Source organism: Hypanus sabinus, chromosome 12, assembly GCF_030144855.1.
Source record: "Hypanus sabinus isolate sHypSab1 chromosome 12, sHypSab1.hap1, whole genome shotgun sequence".
In the NCBI taxonomy this organism is placed as follows: domain Eukaryota; kingdom Metazoa; phylum Chordata; class Chondrichthyes; order Myliobatiformes; family Dasyatidae; genus Hypanus; species Hypanus sabinus.
Genome location: NC_082717.1, coordinates 57,572,039 through 57,593,204, shown reverse-complemented (window position 1 = coordinate 57,593,204; position 21,166 = coordinate 57,572,039).

Below are 21,166 nucleotides of genomic sequence, written 5' to 3'. Positions count from 1 at the left end.
TAATTTCCGTTAATGCCCCTCCTCCACTTCTTACCCTATCCCATATTTAGTTTTTTCCACTTACTTTTTTTTTCTCTCTTTCTGCCCATCACTCTGCCTGTTTTCCATCTCCCTCTGGTGCTCCCCTCCCACTTTCTTTCTCCCTAGGCCTCCCGTCCCATGATCCTTTCCCTTCTCCAGCTCTGTATCCCTTTTGCAAATCACCTTTCTGGTTCTCAGCTTCACCTCCGGTCTTGTCCTATCATTTTGGATTTTCCCCTCCCCCTCCTACTTTCCAATCTCTTACTATCTTTCCTTTCAGTTAGTCCTGATGAAGGGTCTCGGCCCGAAACGTCAACAGTGCTTCTCCCCATAGATGCTGCCTGGCCTGCTGTGTTCCACCAGCATTTTGTGTGTAGGGCATAATTTGAAGGTGATTTGAGGAAAGTTTAGGGGGCATGTTAGAAGTATTATTACATAGAGAGAGGTGGTGTTGGAGGTAGATATATTAGAGACATTCAGGAGAGTCTTTGATAGGAACATGGGTGAAAGAAAAATGGAGGATTATGTTGAAGGGAAGAGTTTGATTGGAGTAGTTTAAAAGGTTGGCACCACATCAAAGGCTGAAGAGGCTGTACTGTGTTGTACTGTTCTATGTGTAGGGATCAGTACCAGTAACTCTGCTGTTAACTGTTCAGGCTAGCAAAATGGCTTCTCTGTAATGTTACTTAATGTTGTAATGGGTTTCTGTAGCTGGAATGTTTGGGTTATAACTGTAGATAAGGGGGAACTAACCAATGGAGAACTGTTATGCTATCTTGTATGTGCGAGCTGAGTGGTCTATTTCAGGAGGTGAGCGAGGAGGACGGATGTGTGAGGAGCGGACAGCGGTTCCAGGGCAGGCGGATACTGGACGTCAGCGGTTCGGTCAGTGGCCGAAGGTTCGGGAGGTCATTGTGGCTGGAACCGGAGGCGTGAGCTCCAACGTATTAAAATATTATGTGCACAAACTGATAAACTTATTGATTTGTCGCCTTTAGGTTATCTGTTTCTACTAACCCATCACTAAGAAATAACTATAAAGTTGCAATTATTTACTCACCTTTGGTGTATTGTCTGATACTTAGGTGGCGAGTGTGTACTGAGGAGGGGGGAAGCATTATACCGTATTTACACTGAAGTATTGCACTGTTGGTGGGGCGAGGGCGGTTTACCCTAGGCGAAAGTGGGTAAACCGGGGGCACAGACGCTACATTTGTGGAGTTGCTCGTCCGGGATTTGAATTTGTCAGATACGGTCTAATTTGCCCCGGTTTAAATGAGGGAAGATAGTTTCAGATAAGGTTGAACTCTGGTCTGAGATCGAGGAAATACTGGTTAATCATGCCTGTGTACTAAGTGGGGTGGATATGCGTATCTCGGATGAAGTGTTAATTTGATGTTTGAATACAGTTAGGGCAGAAAGATTAGTAAAATGGGGGATTTAGGGTTTGTGTTAGCGCAGATTGGTGCTGATGTCTCGGCGGTGGGACGGCCACCATCTATCGGTGACCTCAGTGACGTGGGGCCATGGGACATGCACATTGTCACAGAGGAAAGGTTTGACGGGTCTTTTGGGACTCCAGAGGAGTTGTCAGCCACTGGGGGTGGAGATTTTTGAGAGTGGGTCCTATCATTTTTGAAGGATGAAGGAAGGGAGTGGTCAGATTTGGAAAATCTAATTAGTTCCCCTCTCCCACAGAAGGGGAAAGGTTCGGAGTTGGCGTCAGCCATTAACTCCTTGCTGAACAAGGCGGCAGGTTCTCATCAGAAGTTAAGGATTTTCTCAGGGAGGACTCCCACCCCTGAAGTGGAGGCTGATTTTGAGACCTGGACAGAACATGTCTCTCGGCTGCTGGGTGAGTGGCAGTGTTCTGAGGAAGAGAAACGGCAGAGATTAGTTGACAGTTTGGGGGGGGGGGGGGCAGCTGAGGTAGTAAAAGGCGTGAAAGGTAGCAAACACTTGGCTTCCTGAAAGGAGTATCTAGAAGCATTGGAGGAGGCTTTTAGTCTGACGGGGGGCATGGTGGAGCTTTTAGGGGTACTTCAGAGCCTGCGTCAGGAGAAAGGGGAAAAGCTTTCTGAGTATCTTTTCCGGGTAGAGTGAAGGCTAAATTGTTTGAGGCGACGGGGGGTTATTTCGGATACGGAAGTGAATCAGATCAGGATAGACCAGGTAGCCTGGGATACCCAGGGGTATGATGTGAGTCTCCAGCAGTCCCGTAGCCCCCCCCCCTTCCTTTGTTCAGATAATCAGAGAGGTGAGGGGGGTGGAGGATGTATTGGAGTTGGAAGAAGACTCCATCAGTACAGTACAGTCCTCCGGGGTAGCCCCTTGTTGAGAAGGAACTCCAATCGGAGCTGGGGGGTCGCGGCAGGTGGGGTCCCTCCATCTGAGAGGTCTGGCAGAGAGGGCTCCTCCCTGAAGGGACAGACTGCACAGAGGCCCAGGGGAAGCTGGAGTCCCATGAGATGAGGTGTGTTTCATAACTGTGGGGAAGAGGGCCACTTCAGGCGGGAATGTGACCGGCCGGGAGTTCCACGGAGGGAGACTCCACGGGTGTCCCAGCAGGAAGGGGGGGGTCGGGAAACTTAGAGGAGACCCAGTGAGGGAATGGCCTGGAGTCTCTGGGAAACAAGTTCTCAGCAATGTGCCACAGAACCCCCGAGAGGAAAAGACCCTATCCCAGAAGCATTGGTGGGACCCCGATCCAGTGTGTCGAACCGGATAGAGGGAATAGATGCAAAAGCCATAATCAACACTGGGTCATAGGTCAAGTTACTGTACCAGTCCTTCTACGATCAGTATTTGTCACATTTACCCTTGACGCCCTTCAGTGCCCTGGAAATTTGGGGTATCGGTGATGGTGATTACACATACGATGGTTATTTGTCCCTGAGGCTGGAGTTCCTAGAGGCCGAGGTGGGAGTGTCGGAGGCTCATGAGGCCTTGGGGCTGGGTTGACCAGACCGAGTTGCAACTGGAGGTGTGTCAATTCTGGTAGGGACCAACACCCCTATTGTGCGGAGACTCCTGGGGGCCTGCAAGGAGAAGGCAGGTGAGGACATTCTGGAGACCCTGTCAGTGCACCCAGTGTTTCAAGCTGCCTTTAAGGAGGTGTGTAGTCACACTGGGTGGGACTCAGCATTGGAAAGAGGAACTGTATGGTGTGCCCAGTCGAAGCCCAGGGTGGTATGACCTGGTGAAGTGGCAAGAGTGATGGGGATTCCAGATACTCCGGAGTGCCTGAGGGTGAAGCCGTTTTAGTGGACACCCTGGAAGATCTCAAGGGGGAAATTGAGATTCCCGGCTGAGGTGCTGGTGAGACCTCAGTTGCAGAAGCTTTCGGTGGTACAGGCACACCGGGTGGTGGTGAACATCAGGAACGCCATGCAACAGGAGGTCACTTTTAAACGAGGGATGCCCCTGGCGCATTTGTTCATGGTGATGGTGATGCATAGTGCCCCTGTGAGGCTCGCTGGGGGAGGGCCATTGGAAAACAGGGATAAGTTGACCGCTGGGGTGTTTAACTTTGGGGCCTCGCCTGTGCCGGAGAGTTGGAAGCGGAGGATGGTGGAGAAGATGTTGATGCTGAAAGATGTTTTTTTCCTAGATGAGTTTGACGTGAGCTGTTCCAGGAGCACTTGCCACACCACCTGGGTGACTGAAGACTGCTCATTTCAACAGATGCTGCCCGACTTGCTGAGTTCATCCAGCTTGTTTGTATGTGTTGGCTCGGAAGGTCGTTGTGGATGGAATCAGAGGCGTGAGCTCCAATGTACTAAAATACTATGTGCACAAACTGATAAACTTACTGATTTGGTGCCTTTCGATTATCTGTTTCTACTAACCCATCACTAAGAAATAACTATAAAGTTGCAATTATTTACTCATCTTTGGTGTATTGTCTGATATTTAGGTTGTGAGCATTTACTGAGGGGGCATTACACTGTATTTACACCGAAGTATTGTACTGTTGGTGGGACGACGGCGGTTGACCCTAGGCGAACGGGGTAAATTGGGGGCAAAGACGCTACATATGTCCAGAGGCAGTGGGGGGCATAAACTAGGCAGGAGCAGGTATATTTTTGAATGAATTAATTTTCAATAAAAAGCTTGAAAAGCTTTAATCTTTACTATTGTGTTTAAGCAGTAATGGAGAAGTAACATGGAAACTGTTTGGACTAATGAACAATTTTTCTTGATTTTCAATTTGATCACAGGGGATGCAGGTGTCATTGGCAGTCAGCCCAACATTCCTAATGATTATGCCTTATTGATGATGTGACATGTCGAACTGAACTTTTGTTGTCTGGCTGTGTGTGCAGGAAAGGTGCTTCCCTTGTGCTTTCTGATGGTGAGTTCCAAGATTTGACTCAGTGACAATGAATGAACACAGATGTATTTTCATGTGGAAATGGTATGCGACTCGAAGCAAGCTGTATGGAAATGCTGCTCTTCTTTTCCCAGCTGGCAATGGTCACTGGGCTCGGAGAGGCCGCTGGCTTGAGTTGCTTCCCTCAGAGAGGCCGCTGGTTTGTGTCACAGCTTTTGGAGGGCCGCTGGTTTGTGTCACTGTCCTCAGAGGCCGCTGGCTTGAGTTGCTTCCCTCAGAGAGGCCGCTGGTTTGTGTCACAGCTTTTGGAGGGCCGCTGGTTTGTGTCACTGTCCTCAGAGGCCGCTGGCTTGAGTTGCTTCCCTCAGAGAGGCCGCTGGCTTGTGTCACAGCTTTTGGAGGGCCGCTGGTTTGTGTCACTGTCCTCAGAGGCCGCTGGCTTGAGTAGCTTCCCTCAGAGAGGCCGCTGGCTTGAGTAGCTTCCCTCAGAGAGGCCGCTGGCTTGAGTAGCTTCCCTCAGAGAGGCCGCTGGCTTGAGTAGCTTCCCTCAGAGAGGCCGCTGGCTTGAGTTGCTTCCCTCAGAGAGGCCGCTGGCTTGTGTCACAGCTTTTGGAGGGCCGCTGGTTTGTGTCACTGTCCTCAGAGGCCGCTGGCTTGAGTAGCTTCCCTCAGAGAGGCCGCTGGCTTGAGTTGCTTCCCTCAGAGAGGCCGCTGGTTTGTGTCACAGCTTTTGGAGGGCCGCTGGTTTGTGTCACTGTCCTCAGAGGCCGCTGGCTTGAGTAGCTTCCCTTGGAGAGGCCACTGGCTTGTGTCACAGCTTTTGGAGGGCCGCTGGTTTGTGTCACTGTCCTCAGAGGCCGCTGGCTTGAGTTGCTTCCCTCAGAGAGGCCGCTGGTTTGTGTCACAGCTTTTGGAGGGCCGCTGGTTTGTGTCACTGTCCTCAGAGGCCGCTGGTTTGTGTCACTGTCCTCAGAGAGGCCGCTGGTTTGTGTCACTGTCCTCAGAGGCCGCTGGCTTGAGTAGCTTCCCTTGGAGAGGCCTCTGGGTCCCGATGATGTCAGAGGGGCCACTGGGTCCTGATGCTCTTGGAGATGCTATCGAAATTCTGAGATTTATGGATTGGACTGTAGTTCATATTGGCCTCTTTCAGTTCTATGTTTCTTTTCGTGTTCTTGGCCATTTTTCTTGCTGCCGAGTGGCAGGCTGGGGGTTTGGGTGATCTGTTGCTTTTTCTGCGAGGGAGGGGTTGGGGAGCTTGGGGTTTGCAAGTTTTTATTTCATTTTCTTTTTATGTGGGGAGAGGATTAATGTTTTTCTTTCAATTGTTTCTATGGTTTTCTATATTTTATGGCTATCTGGAGAAGACAAATCTGAGAGTTATATTCTGCATGCATAGTTTGATAATAAAATTAACCGCTGTGTAAAATTAACCCAAAGATGTAATGTGAGAAAGATCCACCTGTGGAGGGATGAAAACCAGGTTTACCGAATTTAAAAAAAAAAGAACTTGAGAAAAAAGCTATGCAAGAATGAGGCATGGCTGATGCAACGCAATAAGGCGAGAGAAACCCAGCAAACTAGAGATATAAACTTAAGAGTGGAAGTAGTAGAAAGTATCTCTATCCCACTTACTTGAAAACCTCAGGGTGAAACCCATGGAGGTGAGACGATAGCGATAAAAGATCTATGGGCGCTACAGCTATAACAAGCAGCAGCTATGAGACAATATCGGCAGAGATGAGAGTTCAATTTTTATCATGTAACCAGGAATTAGTTCTGTTAAATCACATCAAGAGATTTGGTCAGGTTTTTTTTTGTTTAAGTTTGTGAATCGACTTTCCATAGATGATCAATTACGAGGGGTGATTGATAAGTTCGTGGTCTAAGGTAGAAGGAGATGAGTTATACTGCTCTCATTACATGCACATGCAGGTCAACTCTTTGAGTGATTATGCAGAACGTTTGAAGTTAATAACACATGTTAACATCCGGGGTGATTGATAAGTTAGTGGCCTAAGGTAGAAGGTGATGAGTTATTAACTTCAAACTTTCTGCATAATCACTCAAAGAGTTGACCTGCACATGCATGTAACAAGAGCTGTATATCTCTTCTCCGTCTACCTTAGGCAACAAACTTATCAATCACCCATCTGTGGACGCTTTCTGGAGGTCCAAGATCCATATGCTCCATGACTGCTGGACTAAGTGTGGAAATGTAGGAGGGGACTGTGTTGAAAAATAAATGCTAGGTTTTCTAAAATTGGCTCCTTCTACCTTAGGCCACAAGTTTATCAATCACCCGTTGTACTTCATCCACTGAACCAAGAAACAAGATGTTGAGCCACCCAAGATAAAGAACCAGCACAGAAACAAAATGTTTCATGATGTTGAGGATTTAATACGGTTGAATGCATACGTTTATTTTCATTCAAATGATCTGAATTTTATTTTCTGCAAGAACTGATTATTTTTGCAAAGACTTTGATAAGTTACTTTGTTTAAATGTTGTTATGGAGGATTGCTGTGAAATGAGTTAAGCTGTATAGATACATAATTTTTGAATTTGAATTTGTCGACATACTGACTTGAACTAAAACTGAAGTTAACTATAATTGGTAGGTCAAATATGATGTCAGAATATAGTATGTTTGTAATAATGATAAGAATCTTGGCAGTGTGGAGGACCAGAGGGAGTCCATAGGACACTCAAAGCTGCTGCACAGGTTGACTGTGTGATTAAGAAGGCATATGGTGCATTGGACTTCATCAACCATGGGATTGAGTTTAAGAGCTGAGAGGTAATGTTACAGCTATATAGGACCCTGGTCAGACCCCACTTGGAGTACTGTGCTCAGTTCTGGTCACCTCACTACAGGTAGGATGTGGAGAGTATAGAAAGGGTGCAGAGGAGATTTACAAGGATGCTGCCTGGATTGGGAAGCATGCCTTACGAGAATAGGTAGAGTAAACTCGGCCTTTTCTCCTTGGAGCGGCGGAGGATGAGAGGTGACCTGATAGAGATGTACAAGATAATGAGAGGCATTGATCATGTGGATAGTCAGAGGCTTTTTTCCATGGCTGTAATGGCTAACATGAGAGGGCACAGTTTTAAGGTACTTGGAAATAGGTACAGAGGAGATGTCAGGGGTAAGTTTTTTTTTAATAATACGCAGAGAGTGGTGAGTGTGTGGAATGGGTTGTCGTCGATGGTGGTGGAGGCGGATACGATAGGGTCTTTTAAGAGACTCTTGAATAGGTACATGGAGCTTAGAACAGTAGAGGTCTATGGGTAATCCTAGGTAGTTTCTAAAGTATGTGTTCAGTACAGCATTATGGGCTGAAGGGCCTGTATTGTGCTGTAGGTTTTCTATGTTTCTATAATACTTAACAGTAGGAATTCAAGTAGTTTTCTAAAAAAGGGAAAGGCTAGTCTGTAATCCTTGAAAAAAGGGAATAACACTAGATCTAATTAATTAGAGAAATTGGAGCAACTAAGGCTATTCTAATAAATGTCATTGATTCTAACTAAAAAGGAATTTGTTTTTTGATATCTGAGATTTGGAAGTTGGAATTTTGAATTGTTCTTACTCCTGTAAATATTTTGCATATCTTGTTTTTTTTTATATATGCAAACAAAACTTACCTCCAGAAGCGTGTGATTTCCATTTACTGTCTCCGTCTGTTGTCTGGAGCTTAGAAACACAGAAACATAGAAAATAGATGCAGGAGTAGGCCATTTGGCCCTTTGAGCCTGCACTGCCATTCAGTATGATCATGGCTGATCATCCAACTCAGAACCCTGTACCTGCTTTCTCTCCATACCCCCGATCCCTTTAGCCACAAGGGCCATATCTAACTTCCTCTTAAATATAACCAATGAACCAGCCTCAACTGTTTCCTGTGGCAGAGAATTCCACAGATTCACCACTCTGTGTGTGAAGAAGTTTTTCCTCATCTCGGTCCTAAAAGGCTTCCTTTTTATCCTTAAACTGTGACCCCTCGTTCTGGACTTCCCCAACATCGGAAACAATCTTCCTGCATCTAGCCTGTCCAATTCCTTTAGAATTTTATACGTTTCAATAAGATCCCCCCTCAGTCTTCTAAATTCCAGTGAGTATAAGCCTAGTTGATCCATTCTTTCTTCATATGAAAGTCCTGCCATCCCAGGAATCAATCGGGTGAACCTTCTCTGTACTCACGCTATGGCAAGAATGTCTTTCCTCAGATTAGGGGACCAAAACTGCACACAATATTCTAGATGCAGTCTCACCAAGGCCTTGTACAACTGCAATAGAACCTCCCTGCTCCTGTACTCAAATCCTTTTGCTATGAATGCCAACATACCATTTGCCTTTTTCACCACCTGCTGTACCTGCATGCCCACCTTCAATGACTGGTGTACAATGACACCCAGGTCTTGTTGCATCTCCCCTTTTCCTAATCAGCCACCGTTCAGATAATAATCTGTTTTCCTGTTCTTGCAACCAAAGTGGATAACCTCACATTTATCCAATTAAATTGCATCTGCCATGAATTTGCCCACTCACCTCACCTCACCTCTTAGCATCCTCCTCACAGCTAACACTGCCGACAGCTTCGTGTCATCCGCAAACTTGGAGATGCTGCATTTAATTCCCTCGTCTAAATCATTAATATATATTGTAAACAACTGGGGTCCCAGCACTGAGCCTTGCAGTACCCCACTAGTCACTGCCTGCCATTCTGAAAAGGTCCTGTTTACTCCCACTCTTTGCTTCCTGTCTGCAACCCAATTCTCTATCCACATCAATACCATACCCCCAATACCGTGCGCTTTAAGTTTGCACACTAATCTCCTGTGTGGGACCTTGTCAAAAGCCTTTTGAAAATCTAAATATACCACATCCACTGGCTCTCCCCTATCCACTCTACTAGTTACACCTTCAAAAAATTCTAAAAGATTCGTCAGACATGATTTTCCTTTCACAAATCCATGCTGACTTTGTCCGATGATTTCACCTCTTTCCAAATGTGCTGTTATCACATCTTTGATAACCGACTCTAGTATTTTCCCCACCACCGATGTCAGACTAACCGGTCTATAATTCCCCGGTTTCTCTCTCCCTCCTTTTTTAAAAAGTGGGGTTACATTAGCCACCCTCCAATCCTCAGGTACTAATCCAGAATCTAAGGAGTTTTGAAAAATTATCACTAATGCATCCATTATTTCTTGGGCTACTTCCTTAAGCACTCTGGGATGCAGACCATCTGGCCCTAGGGATTTCTCTGCCTTTAATCCCTTCAATTTACCTAACACCACTTCCCTACGAACATGTATTTCCCTCAGTTCCTCCATCTCACTGGACCCTCAGTCCCTTACTATTTCCGGAAGATTATTTATGTCCTCCTTAGTGAAGACAGAACCAAAGTAGTTATTCAATTGGTCTGCCATGTCTTTGTTCCCAATGATCAATTCACCTGTTTCTGATTGTAAAGGACCTACATTTGTCTTCCCCAATCTTTTTCTTTTCACGTATCTATAAAAGCTTTTAGAGTCAGTTTTTATGCTCCCTGCCAGCTTTCTCTCATAATCTTTTTTCCCTTTCCTAATTAAGCCCTTTGTCCTCCTCTGCTGGTCTCTGAATTTCTCCCAGTCCTCAGGTGTGCCGCTTTTTTTTTGCTGATTTATATGTTTCTTCTTTGGACTTAATACTATCCCTAATTTCCCTTGTCAGCCATGGGTGCACTACCTTCCCTGGTTTATTCTTTTGCCAAACTGGGTTGAACAATTGTTGTAGTTCATCCATGTGATCTTTAAATGCTTGCCATTGCATATCCACCGTCAACCCTTTAAGTATCATTTGCCAGTCTATCTTAGCTAATTCACATCTCATACCTTCAAAGTTACCCTTCTTTAAGTTCAGAACCTTTGTTTCTGAATTAACTATGTCACTCTCCATCTTAATGAAGAATTCCACCATATTATGGTCACTCTTACCCAAGGGGCCTCGCACAACGAGATTGCTGACTAACCCTTCCTCATTGCTCAATACCCAATCTAGAATGGCCTGCTCTGTAGTTGGTTCCTCGGCATGTTGGTTCAGAAAACCATCCCTCATACATTCCAAGATATCCTCTTCCTCAGCACCCTTACCAATTTGGTTCACCCAATCTATATGTAGATTGAAGTCACCCATTATAGCTACTGTTCCTTTATTGCACGCATTTCTAATTTCCTGTTTAATGCCATCCCCAACCTCATTACTACTGTTAGGTGGCCTGTACACAACTCTCACCAGCGTTTTCTGCCCCTTAGTGTTATGCAGCTCTACCCATATCGATTCCACATCCTCCAGGCTAATGTCCTTCCTTTCTATTGCATTAATCTCTTCTCTAACCAGCAATGCTACCTCACCTCCTTTTCTTTCCTGTCTATCCCTCCTGAATATTGAATATCCCTGGATGTTGAGCTCCCATCCTTGATCACCCTGGAGCCATGTCTCTGTGATCCCAACTATATCATATTCATTAATAACTATCTGCACATTCAATTCATCCACCTTGTTACGAATGCTCCTTGCATTGACACACAAAGCCTTCAGGCTTGTTTTTACAACACTCTTAGTACAATTATGTTAAAAAGTGGCACTTTTTGCTTTTTGCCCTGGATTTGCCTGTCTGCCACTTTTACTTTTCACCTTACTACTTCTTGCTTCTACCCTCATTTTACACCCCTCTGTCTCTCTGCACTTGTTCCTATCCCCCTGCCACATTAGTTTAAAGCCTCCTGAACAGCAGTAGCAAATGCTCCCCCTAGGACATTGGTTCCAGTCCAGCCCAGGTGCAGACCATCCTGTTTATACCAGTCCCACCTCCCCCAGAACTGGTTCCAATGCCCCAGAAATCTGAATCCCTCCCTCTTGCACCATTTTTCAAGTCAAGTATTCATCTGAAATATCCTCCTATTTCTACTCTGACTGGCACATGGCACTGGTAGTAATCCAGAGATTATTACCTTTGTGGTCCTAATTTTTAGTTTATCTCCTAACTCCCTAAATTCACCTTGTAGGACCTCATCCCATTTTTTACCTATATCGTTGGTACCTATATGCGCCACGACCACTGGCTGTTCACTCTCCCATTCCAGAATGTCCTGCAGCCACTCAGAGACATCCTTGACCCTTGCACCAGGGAGGCAACATACTATCCTGGAGACTCATTTGCGGCCGCAGAAACGCCTATCTATTCCCCTTACAATCAAATCCCCTATCACTATAGCTCTCCCACTCCTTTTCCTTCCCTCCTGTGCTGCAGAAGCACCCATGGTGCGATGAACTCAGCTGCTGCTGCCTTCCCCTGATGAGACATCTCCCCCAACAGTATCCAAAACAGTATATCTGTTTAGGAGGGAGATGACCTCAGGGGACTCCTGCACTACCTGCCTATTGCTATGCTGTCTAGTGGCCACCCCTCCCCTTTCTGCCTGTATACCCTTTACCTGCGGTGTGGCCAACTCACTGAACGTGCTATTCACGACTTTCTCGGCATCGCGGATGCTCCAGTATGAATCCAATTGCAGCTCCAGACGCTCAATGTGGTCTGCCAGAAGCTGCAGTTGGACACACTTCCTGCACACATAGTCATCAGGGACACTGGAAGTATCCCTGATTTCCCACATGCTGCAGGATGAACAAACCACGGGGCCGATCTCAGCTGCTATGACCTACCCAATACTTGCCTCAACTTTTGAAACTTTCTCCTTTGAAAGGAACTTACCCGGACTTACCTCACTTGCAGTGAAGCTTGTCCTCAGCCTCTTCTTGTCGAAGCCTCTCAAGTCAAAGCCCCAAATCTCCACTCACTCACTGGTCGCTTTGCTTGAAGTATCCCTCTATTTATTTGTTTGAGCTTTTCAAACTGCTTGGTCACCTGGCCTCGATTGCCCAATCAGCTGCTTTCTGCTGAGTCTGAGCTATTCAAATCTTGATTGACTTGATTGCACAGTCCAACTGCCAAAACTGCCAGAATCTCTCGAGTCAAAGCCTCAAATCTCCACTCCTTCACTGGCTCACTCACTCACTGGCCACTCACTTCTGATGGCCTACTAGCAAAAAAATGTAGTACTTTGTAATCTGATTTTTTTTTTTTGGATTTGATCTAGTAATTGCTGGAGCAGACACCTCCGCCGGGAGTTGCCACCGTGCATTTTACAGATGGTGCTTTTGCAGCCATGGTGTGCCAGTGGCAGAAGAGAAAATATTGGGGCTGTTATATGAGGTACCATCAGCTGGGTTGCTCTGCCCTGGTTGTCAGGTTTGCTACATGTTGCAGTACGTTCCCGACTACGCGGCCTGCTAATATCTCTAATGCCTTGCTTCTCCTGCTGTTGCTCTCCTTTCTGCTCCACTACAATTAAGAAAGGACACATCTGCATTGACACCAACTTGAGAGGAGTCTGGTGGCTTTCTTAAGACCTATTTGTGCGGGTCCATTGAAGTATCCACCGGACTGGTCCAGGCTACAAACTGTTGCTTCTGCAGCCTGGTGACATTGCAGATGGAAGCCTTTCTCTCCCTGTTGGAGTATTTTCCTTTGAAGCTCAGACAAGAGGAAGGAACCAGGACTCTACCTATTGCCACTGACCTAGGCAAGTGTCCATCAGCAGGAAGTGAGAAGGCACAAGAGACTGCAAAAAGACAATGGTGCCAACTGCATGCTAGGCATTGTATATTAAGATCCTTGTATACTAAGATTGTGTAGTTGTTGAATACTAGGGGGTGAAGCTCTTTGCTTTTGGTCTATATGTCTGTATTGTCCTGTGAAGTTTCATTAACACAGCCGAAGTCAAACACACCTCAGCAAGTCTGCAATGTTAGTCAGAGTCCCTAGATATGGTACCCGTGGCTGCTCATCCAAGAAGAAAATGGCAATGTTCCTTCTTGTGAAAGGAGACCATCTGTCACCTCTCCAGTACAATGATGTGCTACATATTGTGAATCATCACTGATGTCAGCATGACAGTGGATGAATAACCCTGAGGCTCTTAGCTTTGTAGCCTTGGGCAAACCAATCCAATGTAGCCATGTGACTGCAGCTGCCAGCAGATCCATAATCATCTTCTCATTACTGCACACTCTGCTAATCTCAAAGTAACAATTACTTTGTTCTCCTTTACACGTGTCCTAGAAATGACATCAAACAATCTTGGATCTTGAATCTTAAAACTGTCATTGCATATGGTAGTCCTTATACCAGCATTTATAAGACAAATTCCTTTTGCTCAGTATCCTTCCTCCTTCTTTTCCTACTGCCCAACTGCTGCTTTGACTGTTTTCTCTTCTACAGAAATACTTCTGTATTTCCTCGTTCTACCCATTAGTGAGCTGCAGGAGTGGCCACCAGTATACTCTTTGCTGCCATCAATAACTAACAGCACATGCTGAGGATGTCAGCAGTTACCTTTACCAGTAGTATGTGCACTGCTATCTCCACCTGTGTTAATTTGCTAAGCAATACAACTGAGACCCTAATGGAGTGGAGTAGGAGGAAGATTGCCATGCAGCCTAGTGTCAGAGCTCCACTTGTTATTTCTGTCTGGCACTGAGGGTAAGTGTGTACAGTTACGCAAATACGTGGAAAGGGTGAAGTATTCTTGAGTTCCTTATGTCCCCTTAACTAAGTAGACATTTTCTTCACTTCGACACTCAACTTTTCTTGTGGTTCTCAAAAATAATTTATAGCGGTGCTTTATGACAAAACACTGTTTAGCCTACAAGAGGGAGAAAGCTCTTTGTCAATTTTTTTCTGCATCAGGGAAAATCCAGCAATTTTTCATGCTGTGAAAATAATATTGGTTTGGCAGAGCAGTGCAATTTTTCTTTTTTGAAGTTAGGAGGACACTGGATGGGCCTTTCTCACCATTCCACAAGCCAAGGGAGTTCCCAGGCTTCCCTTGGAAAAATTTCCTTTTCTTTTCAGTTATGTATTCTCAGTGAAACTTACTATGTTGAGATGTATAAGTATGTCATTTTAAACTTTCAAAGCCACGCTCCAGCAATCTTCATCAAAGTTAAGGAATTCAATGATAAATATAATAATTAAAGATTGATTTCTCCCATTCCACTAGAAAAGACAGAGGCATGTGAAAAGGAGAAGCAGGAGAAGGCCATTTTGCCACTTAAGCCTGTTCTGTCATTCAGTATTAACCTCTTCACACATCTAACCTGTCACGCTGCTTCAGAATGTTACACAGTTTAAAGAAAACTTCTCACATTCTTCTGAATACCTGTGAACACCTACCTGGTCAACCCAATCTCCCTTCATACGGCAGTTCCATCACCTCAGGAGTCAGTCTGATGAACTTAATCTGTTTCAAGTATTTTCTTTCAGAGGGCCAAAATTACATAAAATTAATCTCACCAAAATGCTGTATCATCGTTGTATCACAGACGTACTCCTCTGCTCAAAACCTCTCGCAATGAATGCCCTCTTTGCTGCTTGTTGTACCTGTTTGTTTTCACTGACTAGAATTCAAGGCCACTCAGATCATGTTGTATATCAAATTTTCTTAATCACCATTTCAGTAATATTCTTCTTTCTCTCTTTCCTTCCAAACATTTTAACACATTCATCCAACTTTACTATAGCCACCATGTTTTCACTCATTCACTTAGATTGTCTAAATTACCTTGTATGTTCTATACAACTTCCTTAATTTAACTTGAATGGGGGTAGGGTCAAAGGGGATGTGAGTGGTAAGTTTTTTACTCAGAGAGTGATGGAATGCTGCCTGATGTGGTGGTAGAAGCAAACACATTACAGAGTTTGAACAGGCTTTTAGATAGGCACATGTATGAAAGAAAAATTGAGCAATATGGACATTGTGTAGGCAGATATCTGGGTGTTTTTGATTTGCTTTTTAGCAGGTTTTATGGGCAGTAGGCCTGTTCCTGTGCTGTACTGTTCTATGTTCTATATTCAGTTATGAGTATCTAAGTCCCAAGTATTTATCCTTACCATATCCCAGTTGTCACTCCCTGCCTCCATGATAGAAAACATATATTCATACATTTTCTTTCCTGTTTACAAATTAATTTTCAATCTATATATTATACCCAATCTCAATAGCTTTTATTTTCCACACTAACCTCTTATCTGGAATCCTATTAAAGCTTTTAAAAATCCAAATATCTTGCATCCACTGGTTTCCCCTTATCTATTCTGCCAGTTACATCCTCAAAAAAACTATCAGTAGGCTTGCCAAGCGTGAATTCCTATTCATAAATCATGTTGGGTTTGCTTAATCCTGTTGATATTTTCTAGCTATCTAATGAACACATCCATATAACAGATTCACCACTATTGATGTTTGGCTAAATATTCTGTGATTCATTGTCTTCTCGCTCCCTCCATGTTAAATAATAAAATTGCATTTGCTATCCTCCAATCTGCAAGATGTATTTAACAATTGTTAAAATTTTGAAAGATGACAGCCAAAGTATTCACTATTTCTATGGATTCACTATTTCTTTGTTGTTTATATAATTGATTATGGTCATATGTAAAAATATGTGAATTGCATACACCATGACACTACCACGTGATATGTACACACCTCACTTAAAGTAAAACTAAGTCAGACTCACATTTCAGACTTCTCTTTTCCTTTTAATTAGTTTAATGTTTTAGAGTTAATGTTTTAGAATTGTGGTGAAAAGGTATATTTTAAATGAACCCGAGATGACTACCTACCTTTTAAAACACAGCAAGATGTTTGAGTTTTATAAAAACTGCCCAGCACGTGTTCTTTGAAAGGGAAGAATGACCAAGTTTACAAAAAGGCAGAAAATGGAAAAATTCATGGGTTCATGAACAATGAGTACCAGGTGAGAACCATCATTACAAAAAGTAGAAATGGCTGGCTACATTGGAAAGATTGACACTGTTGACTACACAAGAGAAAGCTGCATTTTATATACTGAACAGATTGAGCAGTATTTTTAAAACAAGCAAAGCAGGGCACATACAGCAAGCATGTCAGACAGAGAAAAATAAATGGACTGCAAATGAAAGAGATATAGTTAATTTACAGTTTCAAAATGAACTCTAATCTGCATGCAATTGATGAAAAAGCTGATAATGATGAGAGTGACAGAGGACTGAGTAGCCTTAAAATTTACAGTGTGAAAACTAACAGGAGATAAGAATGTGAGTTATGCCTGAACTGAAGGACAATTTAATTAAAATAGAACTGGACACTGGCTTGGCTGTTTCAGACATTCCACAAAATGATTTTGAATGGCACTTCAAAGATACAGAACTGAAGCCTGAAGGCACACTGAGGTTAGACTGAAGAAAAGATAACTCCTGTGGGAATGACATTGGTAACAGTGAAATACAACAACCAACAAGCCACATTGTGTTTGTATGTGGTATGAACAGGAGGGCCAACATTGTAGGGATGTGAGTGGCTGAGCCAGCTACAACTTGATTGGAGATCCATCTAGCCCAGGGGTGGGCAAACTTTTTGACTTGTGGGCCACAAAGGGTTCTAAAATTTGACAGGGGGGCCGGACCAGGGGCAGATGGAAGGAGTGTTTTGGTAATACACCTCATAAGAGAAAATAAAATATCATGGGATATGTAGAAAACATGTGCTTTAATTTCAATTGAAAATGAACAAATGCATTACAACAAAATATCTGTCTTTGAAGTCCCATGGTATTTAGCTATTTATTGAAATGACTTTTAAAACACTGAAAATTAAATGAATAAAATACAGCTTTTTTTAATAGTAACAGTTATTATTTTAAAGCACTGAAAATTCTGTTATCCTTCAAGATATTATCATCATCACTCTCCTCCTGACTGTCTTTATTTCAAAAACGGTAGGAGATGCAGGTCTACTTGTCCTGCTCCTTCTTATTCAATTGTCCCCTGTGCCAAAACTCAACAACGACCAGCACAAAGACAGAACAGTGACAGTGCGCCAGTATGCGGAGCGCGTTATTTGATCTGGAGCGCATTTTTTATTTTGAGAACGTACGTGCACCTGCACACTACTCATGTCCATCACTTAACAGAAATGACATGTAACATGTAAGGCTTATTGAAAAAAATATTTTCAAATGCATTTTTTACATAACACAACGAAGAAACTTATTTTTAATTTCAGTGGGAACAGTGTTGTTGGTCTCCCTTCTTAGCCAGCGCATCAAAGTTTGGATTTAGTTTTGTTGTGGCAATTCTCAGGATGGATCTGAGGTGTTGGTCAGTTAACTTGGATCTGTGGCTGGCTTTGTTGATGTTCATGACGCTGAATGACTGTTCACACAAATAGGTCGAGCCGAACAAAGAGTAAAGCGCAAATGTGGAGTAATTCACTGCACCTCAACAAAGGTCAATGTGTAGCGGTGTGCTACATGCAGTGCTAAAATTACGACACGGAGTCGGTAACTGCAGTCGAAGAAAAAAACTTTATTCGAAATCCCCTGCCTCACTTTTAAGCCTCCCTGAACCTGCCCCCCGTGGCGCAGAGGCTCCAAAGCTCTGTGCTCGCAAATCCCCGCAGGCTATCTTCCTTAGCCGGAATGCTGGCTAATTGTGAGCCAGTTCAGATGTGCCAGGAAATGGGTCGCCACAAATGTATATAGAGTGCGTCATCTATTGGGAAAACGCCAGAATTGCGGGGAAAAAACGTTAACAAGGTTTATTAATATAATTTCATCAAGTTCTGCGGACCGGATTAAAAAGCTTAACGGGCTGCATATGGCCCGTGGGCCGTAGTTTGCCCTTGCCTGATCTAGTCTTTGTATGCCTTTGTAATACTGAAAGCAAATTAAGAAAGATACTGGATGATGCCAAAACTATCTTCATGCTGCACACCATGACCCATTGCACAACAGAGGGCAAACTGGTGTTGGTGCCAAACTCTGTGCCTCTGGTTGGAAAGCATATTCAACCTAAGAAGGACAATGCTGCTCAGAGGAGGTGTGAAAGTGACAAAACCAATGGTCTGACTACAACAGTTCTTGTAGGGCAACATATCGAAAATGCATCTGATATGTTAATCAGGTGGTGATTTGCAAAATATGGCTTGGTTTTAAGCAGGAAGAGAGTTCATGGAGCTTCAGCAACATTACAAACATTTGGCTTTTGTGAGTATAAAGAACCAGAATCTGCTTTGAGTGCATTAAGGTTATTGCATAAACATGAAATGGGAGACAAAAAGCTGCTTGTAACAGCAGACATAAAAACTAAAGGTCAGCTGGATGGATGAGAGGTCAAAAAGAAAGGTCAATGGAGGTATGAAAACAGGAATCATCAGATGATGTTGTGGTTGAGGAAACCAAGAGGAGAGGTCAGAATGTAAAGCGAGCAATAAAATGATTAAAAAGAGAATACTCCAGTGAACTAAATGAACCTTCCCAAGATCAAGACACACAAAGGATATGAAGGAAAAGGAAAGAGAAGAAAGGTGTCCGGAGCTGTCAGAATCACTTCCTGTAGTCTCAGAGTCAACTCCTACGACCACCAGGGAGGAGGCCCCAGACCATGAGACTGTTAGCACTGCCACAAGTCTCACCTACCAAACAGAGTGACCTCCCTTGTCAAGATAGATCAAGATCCTGCAAGAGTAAGAAATCCGTCACAGCAATTACATTTTTAGAACTGAATGTGACAATTTAAAATTTACTATAAAGCTGGATGAACTCAGCAGGTTGGGCAGCATCCATTGAAAGGAGCAGTCAACGTTTCGGGCCGAGACCCTTTATCCTGCCGAAGGGTCTCGGCCTGAAACGTTGACTGCTCCTTTCAACAGATGCTGCCCGGCCTGCTGCGTTCATCCAGCTTGTTTGTGCGTGTTGATTTGACCACAGAATCTGCAGTGTACTTTGTGTTTAAATTTACTATGCTGTGGATATTTCTATAGTAGTTGTATTATAGAGTATATTGTACATAAGGTGAAATGTATTCTATATTGAGTTGGAGTTTATAGCTAAGCTGGGAGGAGTGTTGTGTGTTTAATATTTCAGTAATTTTTAGTAATCTTGTAAGAATATTGCTTGATTAAGCATTCTTTGTTGTGTTATGTTCCCAGCCCCCTCCTTTGTGAGAATCGCAAGAGCACTAGTTGAGGGGGGTTCAGTAGACCCAGGAAGTGGGAGAGAGAGAGACGTGCCAAATACCACGTTCCACCGGGATGCAAAATAAGGCGACATTGACTATTGTCTCATGGAGACCACGTGTAAAGCCCTCGGGCAAAGTGGGCTGGTTGAGAGAGAGATTGCATCATCCCAACCTGATTGACACCTGCGATCCCGTGAGGGAGTATAAAGGAGGGTCTGGGGGGGGGGGGGACATCCCCTTCAGATGCACCAAGAAAACACGATAGCGATCCTGTCATAGCGGGAAGCCATTTTGAAGGAAGCCACATGCATTAGATTCCAAATCTGGAGTCTGTGGCTGGAATCACGGAAAACCACTTTTAACTAACATCGGGGAGGGGGGGGAGCCCGCTCCCCTGATTCAACGGATTTGCTTCATAAAGACCCGGGCAAGTTTTCCTTTTCTCACCAATCTCTCTCTCTCTCCAACACGTGAAACCCAGCGGTTCCCAAAAGGCTGAAGCCTGCAGACTTTTGAGTGACTTTTATATTTCCAGCGGACAATATATTATCCCCTAGACAAACGATAGAACCATTTCTTAAGGATGATTATTACTATACCCACACTTTAGATTGAGTATTGATGACGTATATTATCTGAATGTTTGTATTAACCTTACTTTTGTGCCCCTTTGTAAATAAAAAAAACTTTTGAAAATAGTGCCATCAGACTTCAACGGACCTCTCTATCTTTGCTGGTAAGTGATCCAGTTATGGGATACGTAACAGTTGTTTATATAATTCATTATGTTTATATGTAAAAATAAGTGAATTGCACATGTTGTGATGCTACCACATGATACGTGTATGCCTCACTTAAAGTAAATCTAAGTTGGACTCACATTTTGGATTCTCGTCTTTTCCTTTTAATTAGTTTAATGTTTTGGAGTTACAAAACATAACACTTCCTGACTCGTTAATTTCTGCAGCACTTACAGGAGTTGAACTGAGTCATAAGAGTGGCACAATTGTCTCTTTTTTAGCATCAGTGACCTGCCCAGATTAGCAAATCACCCTTTCTTGAATTGTAGAAAAGAGAATCTGGGCCTGTATGAGGGCTACTGCAAAGTCTGAGAATGAGGTCTGGACAACAGATTACTCAAAGCACTGGGAAAGCACTATCAGTGTTGACTTTCAAAATGCTGTCTGTGTATCTGAAGCAAAAGTGAACTACTGTCAGCATTCTCTCCCTGGTCAACATGAGATGCTTTCAGTTGCTTTCATTAGGCAGTTGTCATTATTTGTATGCCCCACATCAGACTTCTAAAGTAGCAAAAATATACCCAGTTTTGTCCTGGAAAAAAATTACCCTGTGGACTGAAACAAAGATCCAACGATGTCCTTAAAGATTCCCTGCAGAAATGAAGCATTCCAACTGACTCCTAGGAATTTCTGGTCCATGATCGCTCAAAGTGGAGAGGAAAGCTCGGAATGGATTGAGATTCTTCAATCTGCACATCAGGGCATGCAGAATCCCTAAATAAATTTTGGAAGGAGCACTCCTTCACAAAATAATCAACGATCCACCCTGTCAGTTACCAGAATAGAATATAAAAGCAAGGAGATAATGTTGAGGCTTTATAAGACACCAGTCAAGCCACACTTGGAGAATTGTCAACAGTTCTGGGCCCCTTATCTCAGAAAGGAAGAGTTATCATTGGCGAGA